This window comes from Ambystoma mexicanum, chromosome 1q (genome assembly GCF_040938575.1).
Source record: "Ambystoma mexicanum isolate Mex_15411 chromosome 1q, UKY_AmexF1_1, whole genome shotgun sequence".
NCBI lineage: Eukaryota > Metazoa > Chordata > Amphibia > Caudata > Ambystomatidae > Ambystoma > Ambystoma mexicanum.
This window is the reverse complement of record NC_090922.1, coordinates 1003290015-1003316264: the sequence shown is the minus strand read 5'-3', so window position 1 is coordinate 1003316264 and position 26250 is coordinate 1003290015. Positions and strand designations below refer to the sequence as shown.

The 26250-nt window shown below is 47.5% G+C and overlaps 1 protein-coding gene across 1 annotated transcript in view; it reads left to right on the top strand.

Annotated features, from left to right (window-relative positions):
• Nucleotides 1-26250, top strand: part of AK5 (adenylate kinase 5) — a 3278219-nt gene that overhangs the window by 425632 nt on the left and 2826337 nt on the right. The window lies entirely within an intron of this gene.

Below are 26250 nucleotides of genomic sequence, written 5' to 3'. Positions count from 1 at the left end.
AGTAGATTTAGACTAACATAAATCGGTAATTGAGCCCTGTTGTAATTTTGGGCCATCATGTGCAGGAGGCCCATGTACTGATAGTACTGAAAACTCAGTAGCATGAAGTTCAGCAGTTATCAAATCCTATTGTGTCATGGTGTTTGAACGCCGTGGTGTCATGGAGTTGGAAAGGGATTCACTTGAAATTAAGGCAGGAACAAAGTTGCTCCATGGGTTGTAGCAGGAGGAGACCATTGGAGATAAAGTCTGTGATGTATCCGATAATTGAAAATTATGGTATCGGCTTGTGCAGTGATTATTAGGCAGGAGGCAAAGACAAAACTGTCAAAATGGTTACCTTTGATTTCTTAGGCCCAGAGTAAATGGTTCACTCACTGAGAAACCAGAATATCCCCAAACTCGCCACGCACCAACAGTGGACCATGGCAAACCACTTTCTCGCCACTTCTCCACATCGTGCTCTGCACTGTGTTTTATGTTGTTATGTCCTTCTGTAGGCTATAATACGGACAGCCTCGGGGGTTCCTCATGGGAATGGGAGTCCTTGTCCTCTAAGGGGGAGTCTCTCCAGGTGAGGTCCCACTTACCTCTACCCCTAGCAAGGGTATTGCAGAAAAGGCTCACCTCCCTAGCCTCACAGGAAGAGGCTCCCCCTTGGGGAGAAGGGATTCATTCCTTTGATTTGTTACACTCTTTAAAAAACGTTTTTGTTAACTACCTTCTCATCACCTAAGCTCTTGGTAATGGCTTTCACTTAAACCTGGATCCTCATGCCACCCACACCACTGCCATCTTCGAAGCCATTCACTGAAGGTTTGTTTCATTCTCTCACTCATGCGTATCCCTCCAAGAAAAGAGGTTTTGTTGTTATGATCAGCAAAGGCAGATCACAGGTGTCACTCCCCATGTATGGCTTCACTCCCTCCGCCTTTGAATATATATGTGCTCAACTTCTCACTCTCAGCCCACTCACTATTCTCATCATCTAACACGCATTTGGTTCTCTCTACCTCTTCCTATCTGGTCATGACCTTGTAAATAAAACATCCCCAGCTGAAGTCCCTGTATTCATAATAGTAGCCTTAAAATCTGCAATATTACTAATGCCCATCGGCTGAAATGTGTTGGCACTCCCTCCACAATAAAATGTTGCTCGTTGTGATGTGTTACCAAAAATAAACTCTGTCCTCTGTCAAAGTGTCCCACCTCCTTCGGGAATTTATTCTCCTGACTTGGGTAATTACTTGCTCACAATAAAAGAAACAAAGTTAGGCCACTCTGGTAGTTGTAGCATTTGGTGGGCTGTTGGCCTGCTCCACCCTGCCTGATTTACCTCATTTCCTGTCGCATCATGGGGATTTGAAGTAACTTTGGGTCGTTCATCACACAAACCGGATACTCAGGAACCACTCCAGAGCCAGTGTTATCAATTTGTAAGTCTTCATTATTAGTTACAGTATCAGTAGGAAAGTTGAGACAGGAGATCAGATGATGTGCTGCTTCTACCCTTGGCTCTCTCCCTGTAAGTCCCTAACAGTCATCTCTGGAACCCTCTCACTCACATGATTCCATGCCTCACACAAACACTCCAAGCTCCACAGACACACAGCTCACATAGCAGATGAAAACCTGATCTGCTTGGTATTGGTTTCTCCACCCACCAACCAGTCCGCAATGGTAGCCATGTAGCTACCTTCCAGTGGTGCGACTCAGACCAGAGTAAGCATCTCTGGCCCCTGCAGATGCAGGGCTCTCATTTCCTCTTCATTATGAACGGTCAGCTTTTTGGTACGTTTTGGTTCTTCTTCTTCCCGTTGGAGACTTTGGCGCCTATGTGACACAACACCTGCACTTCTGGGTGCTTCTTTGCTCACTTTCACCTCAGTGGCTACTGTCTGGTTGGGGTCACCACTTTCATCGAAGCAGCAGCATTCCTCGCATAGCCCTTGGTCGCCACCCACCACGTCCTATACGTGGTTCTCCATCCTTCACCAGAGGGTCTCCCTTCCTCCTCTACGTCTCTGCCTGGCCTGTCGTTCCACCTTCTGTAGAAAATTCTCTCTGTCAGCTGTTCTCCTGCTGGTTTTAACTTCCTCGCTGTATTGATTGATTGAGACATTTGTAACATGCTCCATACAAACCGAACCTAGGCACAGATGACATACAGTGTAACAATTTTAAACAATCATGAACTGATGGACAGCACAGTTCGAAAACGGATATCTAGTGCTTCCTATACTTATTTAAACAAATATGTTTTTATCATTTTTATCAGCTTCCTAATCTCTAATGGGAGATGGTTCCATTCTTTGGGGGCAAAACCAAAAAATCTCTGGTCACCTCTGAAGACACAGGATGACAGGGGAACCGTCAAGAAGAACTGGGATCGGAGGACCCGTGTTGGCTGATAAAACCTTAATTTTTCAGTCAGATATGGAGGAGCCAAGTTATTAAGACTTGTGTATATCAGGCAAATGATCTTAAACCTGGTCCCATCCTCTTCCGCTAGCCAGTGGAGAGATCGCCATAACCTAGAGATGGGTGTGGCTTTTCTAACCCCGAACACCATTCGGACTCTGCCGTTTTGTGCCTTTTGAAGTTGTTGGACTTGTTTAGCCAGAACCCCAGCTAGAAGACTATTACAATAGACCAACTGTGAGTTTACTAAAACTCCCACCACTACAGCAAAATCATTCACAGGGACAAAAGGAAGAGCTTGTCTGAGTAGTCGCAGAGAACAAAACACAGCGTGCACCCTAGCTCTGATTTGTCCTTCACAGCCCATATCAGTCTGTTATATGCAGCCAAGAATTTTTATTAGGTACCCAGCAAGGCCAAAGGCAGGGGACATCTATCCTCTTTAAGGAGATGTTTAGGTCCGAACAGGGCAATCACTGTATTTTTGGAATTTAGCAAAAGAGATTTGGCCAACATCCAGCTGCTGATTTCGTCCATTTATTTATTTATTTATTTATTTATTTATTTATTTTTATTGTTTGCTTGTTAGGCACTTATACAATAAGAAAATACTGTTTCAAAGTGCCCACAGGGCAAGGGAGGGAGCAGAAGTGGGAAATACATTAAAATACAAACACAATATATAAGGGGGAAGAGGAAAACAGGACACACCTACTATGCCTTGTGAGTATTCAGATCGTGCAAGTGCAGCAAGAAAGAAGGCAGGGGTTGAGTGCTGTGGAGTCTGAGCTCATGGGTGAGCCACAGATAAAGTGCTATGAATGTTGAGTGCTACACAGGCAGGGGCCATGAGGGGTGCAAGTGTAAGCCACCAGGGCAGAGGGTGTAAGTGCAAGTGCAGATAGACAGGAGCTGGGTTACGGGAAATCAGAGCACTGGGGATGCATAAGGGCCCAGGACACCAATCGCATCATATGTGGGATTAGCAGGGGAAAGAAAAAAGGAAGGAGTAGGTAAAGAGGAGAGTCTTAAGGAGCTTCCAGAATTTAAGAAGATCCTGCTCAAGGCATAGAAGGAGGGGGAGGCTGTTCCAAAGGAGGGTGCTAGCTGAGGAAAGCAAACAACCACCTGCCCTCTGTTTAGCAAAACACCTTACACAGAGAGAGTTGGAGCCAGAGGAGCATAGTGGTCTAGAGGGGGAGTATTTAGTAAGATAAAGTTGAAGATAGTGTGGTCCCTGGGCCCAGACTGCCATGTGGATGATGCAGAGTGATTGGAATTTAATCTGTGCAGCAACCAGGAGCCAGTGAGGACTTTTTAGTGCAGGAGAGATGCAGCCCCTGGGCTTCAGGCCAAGGATAAGTCTTGGTGCCCTATTCTGTGTTAGCTGGCGGGGTTGCAGAGTGGAAGATGCTAGATTCAGAAGGTGGCTATTGCAATAGTCAAGCCAAGAGAGAACCAGGGCTTGGGTCACATTGAGCCTCTGGGGCAAAGTGAGAAAAGGGAGAATTCCTTTGAGAAGGAAGAGCTGAAGTGTGACTATTTGGCAATGTCCTGAGTGTGAGGGAGAAAGAATAGAGATGAGTTGAAGATAACTCCAAGGCTTCTAGCTTCAGAAGAAGGTGCATTGGGAGAGCCCAAAGAGGAAGGCCACAATGAAGCGAAGAAGGAGGGAGCAGGGGTCTCGATGAGAAGGATCTCAGTTTTACAGATGTTGAGGCACAGATCATTGGCTGTGCACCATGACTGGATGGCAGATAGACAGTGAGGGATGGTGGAGGGTGCAAGAGGGTCAGCAGGGAGTCTGAAAAAGAGCTGTGTGTCATCTGCGTAGCATTGAAAGTTGCAAGAGAAGGAGGAGATGAGGCATACAGGCAGAGCAAGGTAGATGTTAAAGAGCGAGGGGGAGAGGATAGAACTCTGAGGCACACTGTAGGTGGACAGGGAAGTAGGAGAGGAGAAAGTGCCCAGGATGACTTGGGAAGAGCGGTCAGCAAGGAAGGATGTCAGCCAGTCCAGTGCCCATTCCGGGATACCAAGGAAATTGAGGATCCTTTGTATGAGGATGGAATGGTTGACTGTGTCAAAGGCAGAAGAGAGATCGAGAAGGATAAGGACAGCTGGGGAATGGATTCCAGAGATGCAAGCAGTTCTTCATGGGTGTCCAGAAGAGCAGTTTCTGTGCCTCTGGATGCTTGGAACCCAGATTGATGGTTGTGGAGACCACCAACAAGTTCAGTGTGTGAGTTGAGTTGGGGCAAAACCAATTTCTCCAGCAGTTTCCCCAGGAAGGGGGTGATGGAAATAGGGTGGTAGTTGGCAGGGCAGGTAGGAGATGATGAAGGTATTTTCAGGAGTGGGCACACAAGGGAGTGCTTAAGAGAGGAGGGGAAAGATCCTCTGACGAGAGAGTGATTGCAGAATTCAGTGAGAGCAGGAGCAAGAGAGCTGATGTTATCCTTGATGGTCCTGGATGAGCAGCGGGAAACCTGCTTAGAAGAGGCCTTCATGGACGGACAACTCTGGTAACTCCTTCAGGTGTGACAGGGGTGAAGGAGGAGAAGGAAGACGGAGGACTGAGGGGGTGCAGGTGAGGGGGAGTGGGGCAGGTTGTGAGGGAGAGTAGCAAGGGTGGTAAAGATGTCCTGGGTTTTGGAGGCAAAGTTTGAGGCCAGTGCATTGAAGAGGGCCTGGGAGGGAGAAGGGGAGGAGGAGACTGAGGAGGGGTTGGCTAGTTCCCTGCAGATCTTGAAACGTTCAGCCGTGTTATTGGATGCACTGGAAACCTGTGCCTGAATGTGGGCTCTTTTCTTGGCACGGATGGAGTGTCTGTATTGCTTTTGGATCAGGCGGCAGGCCAGTTTGTCAGGAGATGAGCCATGCAGACTGTTATCCTCATAAAGGCTTCCTCCACATGATCAAATCTAATGAACAACTGCATGTAATCGACATATGACTGGAACCCAAACCTATCCTTCCGCAATATATCCATAAGTGGCCTCAGATGAAAATTAAATATTAAAGGTGATAACAAGGATCCTGAGGGACCCCACATTCCTGTCCAATGGAATCTGACAAAAACCTCCCAGACCTGTTGGTGGAAGTCTGACAGAAAGGAGGTGAACCAACTGATGGCCTTCGCTGAGACCATCCTCACTTCCCTTAGGCGTTTGGTAAGGATGACATGGTTCACTGTGTCAAACTCTGCTGACAAGTCTACAATTACCAGTAGCGAGAGTTGGCCTTGATCTACTACCCACAAAAGTTCATCCCAAAATGCCACCAGAGCCGTTTCCGTCCCAGATTTTGAGCGGAATCCTAATAGAAGCGGATCTAAAAGATTCTCCTTATCCACAAACTCCTGCAGTTAAATAGTGACAATTGTCTCGAGAATTTTCGCTGCCTATGGCAATTCTGCCACTGGACGGTAATTCTGTAAGTTTTCAGAATCCATATCTGCTTTTTTCCGCAGTAGAGAAATTACTGATTTCTTTAAGTCGGAAGGAACGGATCCCTGATCCAATAATTTATTGACAAAGCAGGTTAAGAAAGGTGTGATATCAGCTGCCAGGCGGGTTGCACTCCCTGCAGGCAGATAAAAAAGGGCATCGTTAGTCGGTTTGAGTGCCTTTAATAGAGATAAAATAGTCTCTTCTGACACCGATTTAAAATAAAAAAAACTGCACTACTGTGGGTGGGGCTTCCCCCCCCACCAGTTGGACCCTCATGTATTGAATCTTGCTCTGGCTTCTGTTGCCTAACTAAGGCAACCTTTGCTTGGATGCTTTTAATTTTATAACAAAAAACAGGTAAGAAGAATTAACCGGGCTGAATGACGCATCCCTGATCCATGGTGCAGACCTGGGTCGAACAAAATTGGAATTACTGAGAATAATTATCAAGCATGATTTTTAGCCTCATTAATCTTGTAGTAAAGAAGAGAAATCCATTGGTCACTGGGTTCTCCAGGAGGTAGTAATGAGTACAGATACGTAACTAAGCTATCCACCTTGAACAGGCCCTGTACATTGTTAACATCTTCAATTCCTGTATAACCAATGAATATGGCGATCCTAGAATGGAGGGGAGGTGTGAGGTAAAACTGACTTGGGCATTCCTTGTCCACAGAGAGGGGGGTCCCTCCCAGTGGGATCCCATTTGCCCTGACCCCTAGTGAGTGTATCAATTAGAGGGCTCACCTCCCACTTTGAGAGGAACGACAAATTCCCTGGATACATCAGTTTTCATTCAATCAAATCATTTCTACAGTCCTTCCTCTAACACAATTCTGGGGCAACCACAACCCTTAAAGTGTTCTTCAATTGCCGCACCATCTCAGGGTGGTTTGAACTGCCCAGGCACACTTCTTTACTTAGCCACAGCAAATTATGCCAATGACGTTCAATCCTCTGGCTCTTTGTAGCCATGCACCTTACAACCGTTGGGACAAGGTCTTGTAGCATTTCCCATCTTGTCTCTAATGGTCTCTATAGATTCTTTACTGAAGCAAGCCCTTGCAATCCCCCCCCACTTGCCCGAGGGGTTCGTCTGGGTCAGAATCCATATTTAGATCTTTGTCAGGCGCTAGTAATTTTAGCATTGCTTGTGAGAGCAGTCCCCCAGAGTGAGAACTTGATACTGGATCCAGCAAGATTCACAGGCCAAACATTTTCTTTAGCAATGGCAGCTTTGCAGCAACCACAAGGACCAGAGATATCACTCTCAGCAGATAATTCTCCTATATGCTCTCCTTAGTGTCCTCTGGCTCCTGCCAACATCTGGGTCAAGGCCCCCAGCAGGCTTCTTGTTTTGATGTCTCCTGCAAGTATGGGCTCCTACATAGTGTAGCCTATTTGGCTTCACCACCTTCTGTTTCCCATCTTTCTCAGAGAGTGCCCTAATTGGCTGGGCAACATCTTTCACTCTCTTTCTGATTCCCTGGCTCCCCTCTCATCCCTATCACCAACTCTCAGTCATTCTGTCCCATCTAGCGCAAGTTTTGGAGGCGACAGACTCTTTTTATATTTTGGTTTGGGCACAAGTTATTGGTCAAAAGCTGGTGGTCACTTCAGCTAATAGTTTCAGGTTAGGTGATTGGTGTGTACCTAAGGGGATCCCACCATCCCCGAGCATTTCCTCATCTCCCTTATGTTCAAAGCTTGTCATTGCTCTGACAATCTAATTCAGCCCTTCCCCTGGGCAATGTAACCAGAGGTCTCAAATAGCATGACCACCATGTTGGAATCAGTCAAAAGTGGTTTGGTGGCCAGGCCATCCAACGTTCCTGCTTTGAAGCCTACAAGAAAAGTTATGTGCTCACATTCAGCACGCGCATACAGACTGTACCCTTATTGTGTGCTCTATTGTCTGCTACCGTGTTTTTCTGTTGTGGGGACTTGCACACCAAGGTGCACTCCGAATCCTCCTCAGCTGGTCATGGGCCCTCCATTTCGGCCCATATGTTGCTTAAATTGTAATGATGGGAAACCTTTCCTGGGGCTGACTTTCTCTGGGTTTATTATCCCTAATATGATTTCCCGCACACGATAATGGTTCTGGACACTTCATCTCATCCCTTATGAGAAATATTCCCTCTTTTGATACACTATGGACTTTCTCTTGCAGAGGTGACCTTAGACATGTGATTAGAACCTGATGGGGTTCAGAAGAGTTCTGGGGAATCCTTCATTTACCAACTCCAGGCGTCACATCACCCAGCGTCCCCTCACTCTGAGATGCCCTTTCCACCTTCTGTTGTCTCTCCATAGGAGACTCCCATACCAATGCTCTTTTATTTTTTTATTTTGAATACCTCATTACGTATTCTTTCCATCCATGAAATGTCGCCCTGTGAGGAAGGTGGGAGGAAGCATAAGGGGCAGGAGGCGGCAGCCTCCTCAAAGGTAACCGGAGTCAGGGAGCATTGCCCGCGGCAAGCTGGGAAAGCAAGGGTTAAGCCTGGGGAGGATGTGCACGACGGGTGTGGTCCGAGAGAAAGAGAGAGACAACCAGGTGTGGAAGCAGGTGCGGTGCAAGGCAGGGGGATTTAATGAGTGTGTTTTTCTCTCTCAGGGGTTTTTTGTTGTAGGAAAAGGACGTTGTGGAGCGAGGGGCAGAGGAGTCTGAAGCTGATGCAGCAGAAGAGGTGTGTGTGTGGGCCTACTAATCAGAGAATACTTTGGGCAGCTGGCCTGGAGAGAGGGAGAGAGGTACAGAATGCAGAACGCCACCTGCGAGCGAGCCGGTTAGCCTAAAGAAGAGTGCGAGGACTATGGGAGGGGAAGAGCTACCAAATTCAGAACGCCACCACCATGGGATACGGACAGGAGAGAGGGTTGTCTTTTATTAATGTGGAAGACCGCCATCCTGGGATATGGACTGGAGAGAGGGTTGTCTTTTGTTAATGCGGAACACCACCACCATGGGATAGGGACTAGAGAGAGGGTTGTCTTTTGTTAATGCAAAACGCTGCCACCACGGGATAAAAAACAGAGTCAGGGTTTTCTTTTGGGGAACACCTTTTGGTTCAGCTTGGACAGGAAGGACACGGGACAGTTGTGAAGGGGCCCGACCTTGACCCTGCAGAATGCCGCCCATGCGGGACCCAATGGTGGTGGAGACAGGACGATCCAGAGAGGACTTAGCCTGGGTAGACCGGAAGGAGGCAGGGATGAAGTAGCCACTGTGAGGACTAATGAGCCCCGAGCTTGGTAATGAATAAACCTTATGTTCAAATCAGCCTTAATGCGTATGTAAAGTTTGTCCATGACACCAAGTGGTGACACAACCCCAACAATATTTTTCAATATTATTGTAAAGTTTCTTTCCTAAGATAACATTACATAAAACAGATGTTCTCTTTTAATTACTTTTTTAGTCTGGTCAGTTAACTGGATCAGCCTTCATAAATAAACATGGACCGTACAGTAGGCACTAAAACATGATGCACATATTTGGGAAGGGTAAGGGTGGCCTAGGGCAACTAGTTGAGCCTGGATATGGTCATCATTAAACTGAATTAATACATTGACCTAGTTGAATCCATCAGAGATGACTAATGCTCATAGTGGACTTGTACTGTGATAGGGCATCAACAGACAGCAATAATGTAGTGTCCTCTGCCCATCCCCTCGTATAATCTACTGGTCTTTTACCAGATGTAAACCAGATGTTTATTTTGGGGAAGGGGTGAGCCAGACACCGAATTTCATACTAGTATGTTGAGTCTGAATGGTTCACTCAACTTGTCCAAGGTTACATGCTTCCTACGTGGCATTTGATCTTGCATAATTCTGTCAATCTTTCTTCAAAACAGTTTTGTAGCAATATGGAGTATTTGGCTGTGGCTGAAGTGTGACTAGCTGCTGCTTAAACCTTCACACTCTGCTATGTTGCATTAATTTCTTGGGGGGAGGAAAATAGGTAAATTTACATCAAGGCATCCATCATTGAGAGAGCATTGGTGGGCCAAAGGTTAGAACCTTCAGCTTGGATGTGAGCACCTGAAGGAGCAGTGGGTTCAATCCTCCCTACAAATTATCTCCTATTAAAGATTTCCCAAGACTACAAAGACTCTTTCACATTGCTATTTTACTCTTTTTCTTGTGTTGTTCAAATGTCTATTGGCTGAGTTGGCTGCAGAGTTGCAGTCTGTGGCAGTCACTCCAATCCTTCCCTCAGAGACAGGAGTCTCTCTACTGTGTCCAGCCTTACACGTGGGAGGACCCATAAAACCCCCACCCAGCTGTGGAGCGGCCGCGGAGTTGGCTGCAGAGTTGCAGTCTGTGGCAGTCACTCCAATCCTTCCCTCAGAGACAGGAGTCTCTCTACTGTGTCCAGCCTTACACGTGGGAGGACCCATAAAACCCCCACCCAGCCGCGGAGCGGCCGCGGAGTTGGCTGCAGAGTTGCAGTCTGTGGCAGTCACTCCAATCCTTCCCTCAGAGACAGGAGTCTCTCTACTGTGTCCAGCCTTACACGTGGGAGGACCCATAAAACCCCCACCCAGCCGCGGAGCGGCCGCAGAGTTGGCTGCAGAGTTGCAGTCTGTGGCAGTCACTCCAATCCTTCCCTCAGAGACAGGAGTCTCTCTACTGTGTCCAGCCTTACATGTGGGAGGACCCATAAAACCCCCACCCAGCCGCGGAGCGGCCGCGGAGTTGGCTGCAGAGTTGCAGTCTGTGGCAGTCTGTGCACGTCTGAAACGACTGAAATGGCCTCAACATCAGCGGACCCTACTTCCATGGACATGGCCACGGACTGCGAACCCGCGGAAATAGAGGAGGGTCGTTTGCTCCGAAGCGCGTGCCCACGCCCCACTACAAAAGGCCTACAACATCGCTGCGCACAACTACACCATCTGCTGGGTCTACCCCATAAACATTTAAAAACCCCAACAGCAACAATGGCAAACGCCCGCTTGAAACGGGACCTTCTCGAACAACCTGTGCCAAAAACCTCAAAATCTGCAACAACCTGCCAAAAAACAAGCCTAGAAGAAGCAGAGGACCTGCATCAACAGATACCTGGAACCGCGCCTCCATCGCTGAATCCGCTGAATCCGCTGAATCCGGACCTTGAAAGTGTCCCGCTGGCGCTCCCTCGCCCGCGCCAACAAGTTCCTGCTTTGGTCACGGGCTCCGCCAGCACCCGGCCAGCGTTCCCTCGCCTGCGGCCCCCACCCTCACAGCTCCGGGACCCGATGACCTCCGGAGGGAGGATTGAGGACCGTGAGCGGGGGGGGTCCGCACCTGTGGAAAGCGCGGATCAGATGCCGCGAGCCAGCCCGGAGGGAGAACGAAGTCCTGCTCCCTTGGCAACGGCCATCCCGGAAATGGCCCCGAGAGAGGCTGCGCATCCGCAGGCCTTTCAGGGGGAGGAGCCTGGCTCCATCGCTCCTCCCCCGGCAGGACGCGATCAACAGTGGGAAGGGCTTGACGACCACAAGGCCACGCCCCCCACTGAGGAAGATTTGCAGCCACCTCGTCCGCTACGAAATGGATTAAAAGACCTCTCAGAAGAGCACAGAGGTCCCGAAAGTAATGCAGAATCAACCAAGATAAACCGAGACACCAACGTGTCATTACAAAACGAAGCTCAAGTGCATTCCAGCAAGCCATCAAAAGTCTTTCCTTGTAACTCGGTAGACGAGCACAGAGCCTCGGGGACTATAGGAAACGGAGATTAGGTCTCAGGCCTGGAAAAGTCTACGCCCCCCCTGCCGACGCCCCTGGCAGGGTTGATAAAAAAAACGCAGCAGGAAAGAGGCGGAGTCCCCCGACACAGGAAACTCAAGACCCTCCAGGAAGAAAGTACCCTCAAAACCTACAAATAAAACACAAAAAAGCACAAACAGGCTACAGATGTCAAAAAACAGTGGTCAAGCACCCAAAAAATCCGGGGGCTCGAAATCAATAAAACCATCGGTCGCCACCCTCGTAACAGACTTCTTTCATGCTTTCGCGCCGAGCCCCACTCCAGGCAAGCTGACCTTACCGACGAGGAAATACTGGAGGCAATAAAAACCTGCCAACCCCCTGAAAAAGCGAGGAAAATAACCCCACTGACAAATCCGTGTGTTCAACACCAAAACTCTGCAAACGACATACAATCTGCTTCTCCTTCGAAACAGGCCCGGCAGGAGAAATCAGCAAAGCAAATTGACCCGATTCCACACCGAGTACTGGGGCCCCAGCACACATCTAAAAGGGAAAATATGTCAAAACAAACCTCAGAAACCGATCGAGCTATCGTAGCCACAGAAAAGCTCGTCGGCGTGACGCCAACAGCCTCACCCAGGGAAAACTCGGTTCTGGTCAATCTTAAAGCCTCACAAATCCTTAGTAAAGGCTCCCCACATCCAACCCAACTGAATTTAAATGCTTTCCCTGAAACCCCACGGCAGTCAGGGTCACAGTCGTCTCAAGATCAAGCCGCCGAAACACAGAGGCCAACCCCCCCGCAAACTGAACAAAAGCCTGAAACTCCCTCATACAATGCAGCCTCACCCAGAATAAACAAGGAACGGCAGATTGGCACCCGGCAGGACGGCGCTTCAACCGTTCTTCCACTAAAATCATACCTTCAAGGGCGACTTAGTGGTGGCCTACCTGATCTACCTCCTTCGTCTGTAGTAAGACGGATCTTAAACGAGTCCAACTCATTTTCCCCAGCTCCAAAACAGCGCCCCCCACCCCAGGGCTCGCCAATGGAGCCTGCAGCGCAACATAAGAGAGACCTTCTCTCAATAATGTCAGCTGTCACCATCGCAATGAACCCGTTTACCAAACTATACGAAGGCATTAACGAAAATCTGAAAGACCACACAGCGATGCAAGCTACAATGCTCTCGAAACTAACCTTCCTGGAAGGATACATCACAGTCTTAGACGACAAATTCAAAACCCTAAAGTTGGACATGGAACAAGGCCATAAAGACATGGCAAACCTCCTCACCTCATCCTGCTTGGGGGCCAAACAGGGAGGCCAAATCTCTTCAGCACAACCTTCACTGCCACCCTCTAGAACAGTCCCCCACAAGCTATTGGACCTTGGCTCACCAATTCCTGAAACGCAAGAGGTGATTGTCATCACAGACGAAACAGCCAACGCTTCGCTTCCCTCGAAACCGCCAGTGAGGGCGGCAGACCCTTCGTATCCCCTGTTTACAGGCAGGAGACCAGAAAAACCACCCCCTGGGGGAAAAACCGAAACCCAGAATCCAAACTCAGCGAAGCAACTAAGTTTACGTTCATCTAAAAAGAAAGAGAAAGAAAGAAATCTGGCCCGGAGTCCGGCCGCAAACCAATCAACATCAAAAGCCTCTCCTAGAACATCAGAGGACTTTCTGGTAGACGAGGTCCTGATGAATATCTCTCAACACCTTGAGGACACTCAAGATACATCACCGGACAAAAGTGGGAAAATGCCCCAACCACCAAATCCGCAGACTCCTTCACCTGAAGGTGATCAAAATGCTAAAAAAGAAAACCCAAAGGAATCGTCAGAAGAGGACTCCCCATACAATTTTACCACCTTGGACGAGCGTAGGAAAATCCTCCAACGTCAGAAACCCGCTACCTCCCGTAGCCCTATGAGCTCCCGAGCGGTGTCATTCACATACCCACCAGCTCGCGAGGGGCCAACTTGTAAAAAGTCAGCCTCCGGCATCCAAAACAGCCCACAGCAGACGCGACGAACTCAGGACCTCCACCTAAAGTCCAAAGAGGACACACATTTGGAGCCAAGGAAAACCGACAAAAGGGGGCAACACCCGCGACCCCACTTCATTTCAAGGACTGAACAACACCGAAAAAGACATGGCTCCGCGAGGGAGTCCCCTATCAAGCTTGAACAACACGCTGAAAACGACGACGACATCATACTGAATAGAAGAGGGATTCTCACGCTATTCAGCCTGATCCCAACTCTCCGGAAGATCAAGTCCTCCGATCTAAAAATCATCGACCCATACCACTCTAACGAAAAAGCGAAAGCCTATATTCACCCAGTTTCAAAGCGCACCAAGACGAAAATCGCGGATGCAACAAATGACCTGGCTGCGCTAGGTTACATTGTGCAAAGGGATCCTCAAAATTCCCAACGTCGGGAGAAGGCTCAACCGGAAAGAAAACCGGATCGAAAGGACAAACTCCCTGAAAAAGAGAAGAAAGCGGAGCTACGAAGACTTTCAGAACTTACTCGAACAGTGGTAAACTCATCCTCAAAGCCACATGAGAGCCACCGAGAAAACAAACACGTCAACCCCAGGCGCGAAAAGCCGCAAAAGTCCATAGAAGCGACGACCTTGAAGTCTAAACAGCCAAAAGCAGATCTACTCAACTTGACCAAGACCGTGTTTATGGCGCAGAAAAACAGGACGAACATCGGAGCCCCAACAGAGAGCGCCTCTACATCCTCAAAACCAGTCGTGAAACTACAGGGGCTGTGGGCCTGGCTCCCAAAGGCCTTATCCCACGTGACAAAATAGCAATCCGCAGGTCGGCCCGCCGAACCCACGGGAAAACGAAAAGTCGACCACTTCATATCTTCACTACATCTTTGCTCATGGAACACGAGAGGACACTTACATCTTACCACAACGGGTGATGCAAACCTAGCCTCATTCGACCTGGCTCAGACAAAATCCACTATGGATGGATATGATACAATCCTGGCCCCAGCCAATAAAGGAGCCCTAGGTCGGCCGACATCAGGTCTCCTTTTGGCCTGCCGACAGGGAATTGGGCTGACACTCAAGTCTACCCTTCAATCGAATCTCTCAATATTAGCAGTACTACTCGAATGGGCCGAAAAACCCTCCTCCAGTCCATCGTAAACAGCGTTGATTAATACCTACTGGAACCCAGCCGCCATAAATCACCAGTCCTACCTTTCAATGATGGAAAACCTGGTCGACGAAATTCAAGCAACACGACAGGTCTCTTCAATCATTATCTGTGGGGACTTGAACGCCAAATGCTCCAAGGAAGCGCAAACACTGGATGCATCCTCTCAAACCACAACAGCAGTGAAAAGAGGTTACCTATGGTCTTCCTTGATGTCCTCCAGAAAATTCGATAACCTGAACTTCGTCTTCCCAAATGAGAATCGTCTGCCGCCTTGGGAACAAGGCTCACTAAACGCGACCATAGATTACATCTACGTATCCAGACCCCTCCTGAGCAAAGTACAAACCTTTGAAGTCCGACAGACCACAGCCAGCGACCACAATCAGCTGACGATGTCTCTGGTAAACCACTTCAAGGCGCCTGAACCCTACACCATGGAAGTAGAATCAAACGCCCGTGGAAACCGCCTAAACTTGACAACTCGAGCAGTTAAATCTTTGTTTGCAAATTATACTGGGGAAGAAAGATCTAAGGGCGCAAACAGTCTCGACTATGTACCTCTGCTGTTAAAACACCGGGTGAACTTAAAACAGAAAGCCTCGGCCTCCGCATCTCCAAAGCATGCTTATGATTCCACCCTGGTGACAAAACGACGGGAGCTCCGAAAACTCAAAAGACAACTAGGTAACGATCCGTCAAATAAAGAAAACCTAAAATCGGCAATCGTAACCTATAAATCATGGGTGAAAGAACACCGACACCGACTATACCAACAAGACGCGGAAATCATGCTAAAAGCCATCAGTGGCAACAAAGCCAAAGAATTCTGGTCTTTGCTGAAATCTGCAGTGCCTTCAATAAACAACTCTCCAATCAACGCCATGCCGGAGCAAAAATGGATCACACACTTCTCTACGGTCTTCCAAGTCCCCGCTCAAACCACCTGCCGGGATATCACAGACCAGACGTCAGCCGGGATCCAACTGGACGACCAACTAGAAATCAGCAACCATATCAAAAAACTGAAGATCTCCAGAGCAGCGGGCCCGGACGGGATCTCAAACATCGACCTGAAAAATAACTGTCAGGAATGGGCAGCGCTGTTAGCTTCCATCTTTCAGAAATGTTCTGAGCAGAAATCCCTGCCGCCGTCCTGGACAAAAGCAATCATCGTTCCCATCTACAAAAAGGGGGACATTACTGATCCCCAAAATTACCGTCCAATTGCCCTGTTGGACTGCATTGGCAAAGTCTTTGGAAGTCTGCTTCTGAACGGCTTTCAATCTTGGGCTGAATCTGCCCCATGCAACGACAAATAACAATCGGGCTTCAAGAAAAACATGGGCACGGCGGCGAACATCTTAGCGATCAGCACTTTGAAAAGCAAAGCCTGGGAAAAAAAATCTCGAATCTTTATCGCCTTCATCGACCTCTCACAGGCGTTTGAACTTGTTGACAGATCTCGCTTATGGGAAAAACTGGAGAGGTGGAGCTGCCCACAGGAAATACTACAACCAATCAAAGCTCTCCACACGGACACTTCCCTCAGGGTTCGACTTTCCCAAAGAGGCACCCTATCAGATGAAATTCAGATTGGGCGAGGGGTAAAACAGGGTTGCCCGCTAGCTCCTGCACTGTTTCTTGCATATATCAGCGATTACGGGGACTCAGAAGATCTGGAGCATACTTTTCCACCGGCTCTCGCATCCTCGAAAATAAGCCATCTGTTGTATGCTGATGACTTAATACTCCTGGATCAGACCCATATCGGCCTCCAGAGACAGCTATCCAACCTCTTGAGCTACACTGCTGAAAACAACTTAAAAATAAACCAAGAAAAAACCAAAATAATGATACTGGAAGGAGGCCAGAAGAAGAACAAAATCTCTGAAAAATTAAAATGGTTCCTTGAGGGAAAAGAGATCGAGAGGGTCACCGACTATAAATATCTAGGCGTCCAGATTGACCCCTCGAAAAATGAATTATCTATGCAGAGCGCCCTGGAAACCAAGCTAAAGAAATTAGCCTCTCAAGCAAAGGCGATCGATTCAAAATTTGGCAAATTTTCGTGCATCCCGGCAATAGACTTTTACAAGAAAAAAGTTGTCCCTTCAATTACCTAAGGAGCTGAGGCTATGCCAACAATCCCAGAAAGAACTTGGCAAAAACTGTAGAGCAAGTTCTGGAAAACGGTCCTGGGTCTCCCAAATTCCACATCCATTGCTGCAATCCGACGGGAGCTAAGCTTATTGTCACTAACAGCAACAGTCAACCTAAACTCACTCAGGTTATTCAGGAAATGTATCACGGCCAACAGTGAGCAAATCTTTGGCCTGTTGAACAAAGAAGTACAAAGTGGCAAAGTCAAGATGCTAACAACTTGGAAAGGCAAAAATAGGTCCCTTTTGGATTCAGTGATGTGCTCGGAAGCTGACCTCATCACAAATCCTTCGAGAGTTTACAAGAAATTGAAAGAATTAGACTGGATCCAGACTCAAGATCTAGCCACCAAAAATAAACTCCTTCTTCATCTTCCCCCCCTCGCTCTCTAAACTAAACGAGCCGATGCAATATCTCAGAAAATTCCCAAACAGGGGGCCACGAAACTACATGCTAAGAACCAGGTTGAATCTGCTTGAAACCAACGAGATTCTAAACATCAGAGGCCTATCTGACTCCAACACGTGTCGTCTGTGCAACACCAAAACAGAATCCATCAGGCACTTACTGCTCTCATGCCCAGAAACCCTAGATCTGAGATCGGCCTACATAAAGCACTTCAGCTCAGAGGAATGTGGGTGGGACGAAGACATCTGCTGGAAAAGACTGATAGGAGGGGATCGAACCTCCTGGCTCATACCAACAATCAAAATACTGCAACATACTCTGCAGAGGATAGAGGGTTGATGGTCCCACCCTTGTGCAGTTACTGGACGTTTGTTTTTGTTTTCTCTGCGCAACTATCTTCTCGTCTTTTTGTAAAGTTCTAAATGAACATACACAAAAAAAAAAAAAAAAAGTCTATTTTTGCTGTATCCAAATTGTGTTTCTTTCCAGGGAGAGGTGTGTTGGGTAGGAGTGTGTGGACTAACCACACTGTAGTGAGGAGGAATGTGTGTGGAGCAACCAAAGCCTCCAAGGTGAAGGCCATTGCCAGAACAACACATTACTGCCAAGAGAGTTCAGTGATGGCCTTGCATAATCGCAATCACTCGACAAGTATTTTTGCATTCAAGAAACTAAGAGAAAAAAGTAGAGCATTGGCAGAGAAGTTCAAACCCAAATTCCATGGGTGCTTGCTTTGTCTGTGTCTTCATCCTCAGTAAGATGTTATTATGTCCCCCCACTGGACTCTTTCGTGACCTCTGCGTCTCTCTCTCACTCTCTATTCTCCCATCTGGGCCTACTCATTCTGCAGGGCACACTCTTGATGCTCTGATCTCTTCTGGCCTTCCCCTCTCTGTCCCTCTCTCCACTCCTCTCTCCTGGAGTGATCACTTTCTCCTATCCTCCCACCTCACCCTCCCTACCCCACAGGTAAAGCCACCCTCATCATTGCCACCCATCTTCTCGGTCATCCGACCCATGAAGCGCGTGTCAGTTGCGGCTTTCGCTGCCACCTTCTCGCCCCCCCCTCCCCCTTCGGCTGACTCCCACCCTGACCCAGCCCTCTCCTTGCTCCACTCTGCTATATCTGATACTCTTGATATCCTTGCCCCTGTCATGAAAATCCGCCTGAAGCCCAAAGCCAAATGTAACTCCTGGTATGATTCGGATCTCGTCACCCTAAAACGCAAGTGCAGGGTGGCAGAGAGGAAATGGCATGCTTCATGTTCATCCTCTGACAAACTGGCCTGCCACCTGCTCCAAAGGCAATACCGTCTCTCTGTTCTCACCAAGAAGAGAGCCCTTATCCAAGCCCGCATCTCTGCGGCATCTAACAACTCGGCTGAACTCTTTAAAATCTGCAAGGAGCTTGCCAACCCTGCTGCAGTCTCTACCTCTCCTGTCCCCTCCCAGGCCCTCTGCACTGCACTGGCCTCCCACTTCATCTCTAAAACTCAGGACATCCTGTCCTCACTCTCCTCCTATCACCTCCCCCCTCTCTTCCCTGCTCTTCCTCTGGCCCTTCTGCAGCCACCCCTCCTCCCTCCTTCTCTGCCTTTCCCCTTTTTTCTGCTGACAAGGTTTCCAGACAAGTCCGATCTATGAAAGTCTTGTCTAAACAGATTCACCCCTGTTCCTCCAAAACTATCAAGGACCACATCGACTCCCTGGCTCCTGCCCTGGCTGACTTTTGCAACCACTCCTTCGCCTCTGGAGTCTTCCCATCCCCTCTCAAGCACTCCCTTGTGCACCCTCTCCTTAAGAAACCCTCTGCCGACCCCTCCTGTCCGGCTAACTATCGCCCAATCTCGATCACTCCCTTCCTGGGCAAGCTCCTGGAGAAACTGGCCATCTCCCAGCTTAACCGCCATGCTGAAGCTGTTGATAGTCTCCATGACCATCAATCTGGCTTCAGAGCGGCCAGAAGCACGGAAACTGCTCTCCTGAACATCCGTGAGGACCTGCTCTTGAACCTCGACTCCAACACTCCGTGTGTTCTCATTCTGCTTGATCTCTCTTCTGCCTTTGACACTGTCAACCATGCCATCCTGCTCAACCGTCTCCGTGATAACCTGGGTATCACTGGTCAGGCTCTGGCGTGGCTGACCTCTTTCCTTTCCAATCGACCCTCCCAGGTCCAACTTGGGTCCTTCCTCTCTGACATCTTTTTCTCCACCTGTGGCGTTCCCCTGGGATCTAATCTCTCTCCCTGGCTTTTCAACCAGTATCTGGCACTCCTTGCCCACCGCATCGCCGCCCTCTGCCCCAACTTTCAGTGCTATGCGGACGATACCCAGCTCATTTTCAGGCTACCCTCGGCCTCCTCCTCTACCTCCCTCATATCTGACTGTCTGTCTGCTATCCAGGAATGGTGTGCTGCCAATGACCTCTGCCTTAATGCTAGGAAGACTGCGATCCTACTCATCGGCACACCCACTCCCTCCTTCCCTGCAGCTCTCTGGCCGGCCTCCCTTGGCCCTCTTCCTGCTCCTACCTGCAAGGCAAAAAACCTCGGGGTCATCTTCGACTCCACACTCTCCTTCTCTCCTCATATATCTGACGTCTCTAAGAAGTCACATTACCAGCTGCACCTCCTCAGAGGTATTCTTCCCTTCCTCTCCTTCCCCCAGAAGCTCACTGTCTCCCGAGCCCTGGTTCTCTCGAAGCTGGACTACTGTAACAGCCTCTATCTTAATCTGCCTGCCTCCACTCTCCGCCCTCTGCAACTCATCCAGAACAGAACTGCGAGACTTGTCCTTGGCCTCAAGCCCAGGGACCGTATCTCTCGAGGACTGAAATCTCTACACTGGCTCCCAGTGGCTGCGAGGATTAAGTTCAAAACCCTCTGCATTGTCCACAAGGCCTTCTGGGGCCTGGGGCCTAAATACCTTCAACTCTCTCTTCCTAAATATCTTCCTTCCCGAGCCCTACGCTCATCCGTCTCCAACTCCCTCAGGGTCAGCCGCTTCTCGAAGCAACAAGCTGGGGGTAGATCTCTCTCCGCGGCAGGGGCCTCCCTCTGGAACAGCCTTCCTGCCTCCCTGAAACTTGAGGAGAACCATCTCCGGTTCCGGAAGCACCTCAAAACCTTCCTCTTCACTTCTGCTTTCTCTCTCCCTCTCTCCTGCTAAATTCTTCACCAAAACTGCACTGATTCTGCAACTGGGCCACTCTCACCGACCTCGGTCCTGGGCCCAATCACTCTTCACTTGCACTGCCTCCCTGGCAACCCCTGCACTGCGGGACTGTCTCTGTATCACTACAGCCCCCCCAGCACTTGTCTGCACTTACCTTGCACTTGCCACCAGCTGGCCCTCATTATTTATTATTTTATTTCTATTCTACTTATTTGTACTGCACTCCCCCTTCTTCTCCCCCTTCCCCTTGCACTTTTTCCCTTCCCCCTACCCCTGCACTTGCGCGGTCTGAATGACACCTGGCCTAGTAGGATCGTTGTCTGTCTTCCCCTTGTTCCCCCCTCCCTGCCTCGTCGCGCCTTGAAACACTTGTGTATAGGCGCGTTACAAATGCCATATCATATCATATCATATCATATCATATCATGTACTGTAGGAGAATGCCAAAGACAAATGGATACTGCCTCAGATTTAAAGGAATGAGGCACCAGAATAATACATTGATTTATTCATGAATATGTTTCTCCAGTTACTTGTTGCCATGAGACAGGACCTGACAAATGGCACAGAGTTTTTTTTACAACCATTGAGAACATTTGGAAATAAATATTAAACCCATGGCCAGAAGTGTTGAAAACATGACTAAAGTTAAATAGTCTTCCAACATTCATCTATGTTAAGATAATTCAAATCCTACATAAAACGTGAAAGAAAAAATAATCTTTTCTGATTTAAATATGTACACTCTACAACAAGATGTTTCAATATTTATATTTGTGCATCCTTCTGGCAACATCTACACAGTCTCTCAATTTTGGATCTGTCCCCTAAAATTGTATTAGTCAGTAATTAGTTAAAACAAAGTCTTAAACATAGTCTCCATACAGGGCCAGGGAATCTTTCTAAATATTTTGGTGATGTACCAGAAGCTGTTTCTGTACCAGATACGTATGCAAAGAACTTGTAATTGATAACCTTGTCACTATTTGTACATCAACCTAATTATCTCAGTTTATTTCTCAACGCTAGCAGTTGTTCTAATAAAACTTGTTCTGTGCACTGTAAAAGGGTTAATTGTTCCATACATCCATCTTTCTAATATTCCATATCTGAATCCATAGGAGCATTTAATGCATTACTCAAAATATTAAAAAGGAGTTGCTAGGAACCTAATACTTTCCTAAAGAAGGATAACATTTTCCATCTAACCATATAGTCCAATGAGTGTATGCCCAGCTCATATGGAACAATTGAAATGGGTACTCCTTTAGGCAATTTCAGAATAGATTTCCATAAAAGACCTTCTAATCGGGCCAAGGCACACTATTCCAATAGCCAGATATTTATGCACTATAGGTGAGCACCGAGACAACCTTCACTTGATAAAATGTTATAACCAGAACTAAAGAAAATCAACCATATAGCGTATTTATTTTTTTGGCCCAGGGCTGGGATCTAAGCGTTCAGAGGCATAAGGGAGGCATTTGTTGAGCGCCTTTTTTTAATAGAGAATCCCAAGTAAGTTATCTTATTGACAATTTCCAGTTCAGATTGATTGTTTTAATCTCCATGAGAATGTAATTTTATGTTTCTTATGTTTACGGTCTATCTGACTGCTATTCAGGCATGGTGCACTGCTCATGATCTCTGTCTTAACGCCAGTAAGACTGAGATCCTTCTCACTGAAACTCCTATCCCCTCCTTCCCTCCTACACTCTGGCCACCCTCCTTGGGCCCCCTCCCCTCACCCGTGTGTGAGGCTAAAAACATGGGTGTCATCTTTGACTCCTCGCTCTCCTTCTCTCCTCATATCGCTGACTTTGCTAAAAAGGTTCACTGTCAGCTTCACCTCCTTAGAGGCATTCTCCCTTTCCTCACCTTCCCCCAGAAACTTGATGTCCCTAGAGCTCATGTACTCTCATGGGTTGACCACTGTAACCACCTCTTCCTAAATCTACCTCTCTCCTCCCTTCACCCTCTTCAACTAATCCAGAATAGGACTGCAAGACTTATTCTTGGCCTCATGGCCAGGGACCGCATCTCTCCAGCCCTAAAATGTCTCCACTGGCTTGTGGTGCTCACAAGGATCAAATTCAAGACCCTTTTTCATCATCCACCAGGCTTTCTGGGGCCTGGGACCTTGCTGCACACAACTCTCTCTCCCTAAATACCTCCCTGCTACAGTCCTTTGGTCGTCTAGCTCCAACTCTCTGCAGCGCAGATGTTTCTCCAAGCAATGTTTGGGGGCAGATCTCTCTCTTTGGCAGAAGACTCCCTTTGGAACAGCCTCTCTACGCCTCTCCAATTTGAGCTGAATCTCCTTAAGTTCCGGAAGCTTCTCAAGACTTTCCTTTTCTCCTACTCCTTCACTCTCCCCATCCCCCGCTAGTCTCCTTCTGCTGCTGCAACCAGTTGCCTGTTTCTTTATGAGTCCTACTCGGGTCAGGCACTGCTTCAACCACTCTTTTGCTGCACTCCTTCCTATCAGCACTTGCCCTCGGGCACCCTACCCTGACTAGACTTCTGAGGCTGTTTCTCCATCGTCCTTGCACTTTGTTCTTACCCTGTGGTTTTTCCCCCTGGCACGTGCCCTCCTGGGCACCCTTTTGCACTTGCCCACACCTGGCCACTCCCTCTAGCACTTCTCGCTCTATACACTCTCCCTATCCCATCCCTTCCCTGACCTTCCCCTTTCCCCTGCACTTTTATAATTCATTTGCACGATCTGAATGTCACAAGGTCTAGTAGTAGCATTTTTGTTTTTTCCTCTGCCCCCCCCCCCTTCTTTTTTTGTCTTGTGGCACCTGGAAACACTTGTTGCTGTATAGGCAACATACAAATGTTCAAGAAATAAAAATAAATTAAAAGTCGAGACATAATCAGAATATTTGACTTGTTTGCATTGATTTCTTATTCATTTACATTGGGATATTATTCAAAATCACTTCATTGTCTTTGAAGGCCATTAGGTGTATAGCCTATGAATACCACATCATCAGCATATGCCAATCATGGGATTTAAGATTCTCCCAGCATAAGCAGAAAAGTTCTGCTTTTTGTAAATGCCTCCTCAATGTCTGAAATATTTAAGTTAAAAAGATGCAGCCCTGGCAGAATCCCTTCGATGAAGCTATTAATTTGGACATTTGTCCTGTGTTATTTAATCTGACCTGCACCTTTGTATCACTATGTAGATAGCATATGATATTCACCAAGGATGCAAACAACCCAAACTTAGCAATCCATCCCACAGTCGATCTCTATTTACACAGTCGAAGGCCATAGCAAGATCAATAAAACACAGATAAATTGCTTGCTTCATCCTAAATTATCTTTTTTGCATCAGTTCAAGAAGTACCCAGGACTTTCCTCAACCCAGATTGTACATTATCAATTCTTCCACTCTCTTCTGCCCATGCTTCCGGTTCTCACAATATTAAGGATGAGAAGATTTTACTAGAAATATCTAGAAGAGATATTGGGCGATAATTCCTGCGGTTCTTCCTATCCCCTTTTTTGTAGATGGGAAACAAATGCAATGTTTTCCATGAAATAGGTGTTGTTTTAGATTCTACAATGTGTGTAAACGGAACAGTGAGTATTAATGACCACAAGTGGGGGGTTGCCTGAAGGACGAGGTTGGATAGACCATCAGGGCCAGGTGCTCTAGATAGTTTGAGTTTTTTTTATCAATTCATAGATATCTTCCACTGCAAACGTCATGAGTGTCAGAAACCAAAGTGTGTCTCCCCTGCTAGTCCCTGGGGATCTCCCTCTCAGGTGGCCAGGGCACGGCCATCATGTTTGGATCCAGACCCTGGAGGTGGACCAGTGTGGGACGATCACCTAAGTGAGGGATTTTCGGGGACTGGGGTTGAGACAACCGAAGGTGAAACGCAGTATTCTCCCCTTAGACGTACCCAGGCCACATCCTATTTTATAGGATTCTCCAATGTTCCAAGCCCCGACCCCCTTTCTGCACAAACACTGGGCCAGGGAAGAGGGCGACTGAAAGTGAAAAGGCTAACCCTTACATATCTCATTGGACATGTCCCGCTAATTGGTTAAGGCAAATTCAGGCACTTGACTTTAATCACATACATCTGACACCCATTAGATCGCCCCACACGGATAAAAGGCAGAACATAGAGATACACTATTAGCAAGGTGGAACACGAGCAGGAGCAGATCTTCTGGGACGAAGGTAAACCTACTGGAGCAGGACAACCAATCGATGGACTAGAGCAAGGGGTAGGGAAACCCTGAAGATCCCTGCAGAAGGTTGTTGCTTCCGGGAAACCGTGAAGGAGATGTAGAGAAGGTCCAATCGCAGACAAGAAGAAACCTGCATTGTGTTTCAAGGATGCCAGCGACCCTATGGGGTGAATGACAGAATTGCGGAGGCCAGGCCAAGCCTGTGGTATTGACCTTGATTCATGAATGAAAGCCAGAGAGACAAGAAAGGAACGCGCACAGCTGGTGAGTTAGTGGAAGACATGAAATTAGAGTCCATCATAGTTAGCATATTGTGGGTTAATCAAATCAGGAAATTTCCAAGTTAGATATAGGGCTGAGTGATCACTTATGTATGGTCCTAACATTTGAGAGTGAGTACACTTATTAAAAATAGTAGGAGAAGCAAACATGTAGTCTAAGATTGCTTTAGAAACCCCACAAGACCAAGAATGTTAGGTAGGCATGTCAGCCGGTACATGCACATTTAATTTCTAGAGATCCCAATTATTTAGCACATCTAAACAGGAGTCACCCTGAGAGAATAGCTGTTTCGAATAAACAGTCTTGACGGATTCCAGTAGAGATTTATTAGTAACATCTGGTGTAGATTTATCCATGTCCCAACTTAAGGGGTTGTTTCCATGAGACCATTCTCTATCTGTATACATGTACTATATTTATTAAAAATAAACACATTGATTAGTAATTATAACTTCATGAATATATATGTCACACATTTATGTGCCGGGTCCAGGGGATTGTGTTTCGATGTGGCATGTTGCTAAATAAAAATATAAAAGAAAAAAAAATCATAGTAAACTTCAATAATAATAATAATAATAATTTAGCATTTATATAGCGCTACGATCCCTCAGGCATCTGAGCGCTGCTTATTATTACCCACGGTGTGTGGTGCTCATTTATTGACCTCGGAAGGATGAAAGGCTGAGGTTTGGCCCTGCCGGGATTCGAACCTGCGTCAGCAGGCTCTGCACATATGTCAAAGCGAGCGCTCTACGTGCTGTGCTATCGGACCAGGCTACTCAAAACAAATTGGCCCCTGTCTTTTCATATTCAGACATATGAACATCATATGGAGATTGAGGTGGGAGTGTTGACTGTTAGGTAAGCCAATAGAAGAACTTTAAAAATTAAAAACAGTGACATAATCATGACATAAGTGTGTGAATAATGCCCATTTAAAAGGCAGGAACACACAGGGAATCAGACTCTCTGACTATGGAATTAAAAGCTGCAGGAGGGAAGGAAAACGCATGTGCCTAAGAGATGGACCAATCAGAAAGACCAGCTGGCAAGCTCAGATTCCATGGGGGCTGCAGGAGGGAGGCTTCCTGCTCCAAGGGGATGAATCATATACACAGGGGAACCTGCAGAGAATGAAACTTGGAGCAGTTCTTACTTCATGGATGCAGATCAGAAGGTGCATGACTGACTGGTAGATTTCCAATCTCAGGGGGTCCATGCTGATCACAAAAACT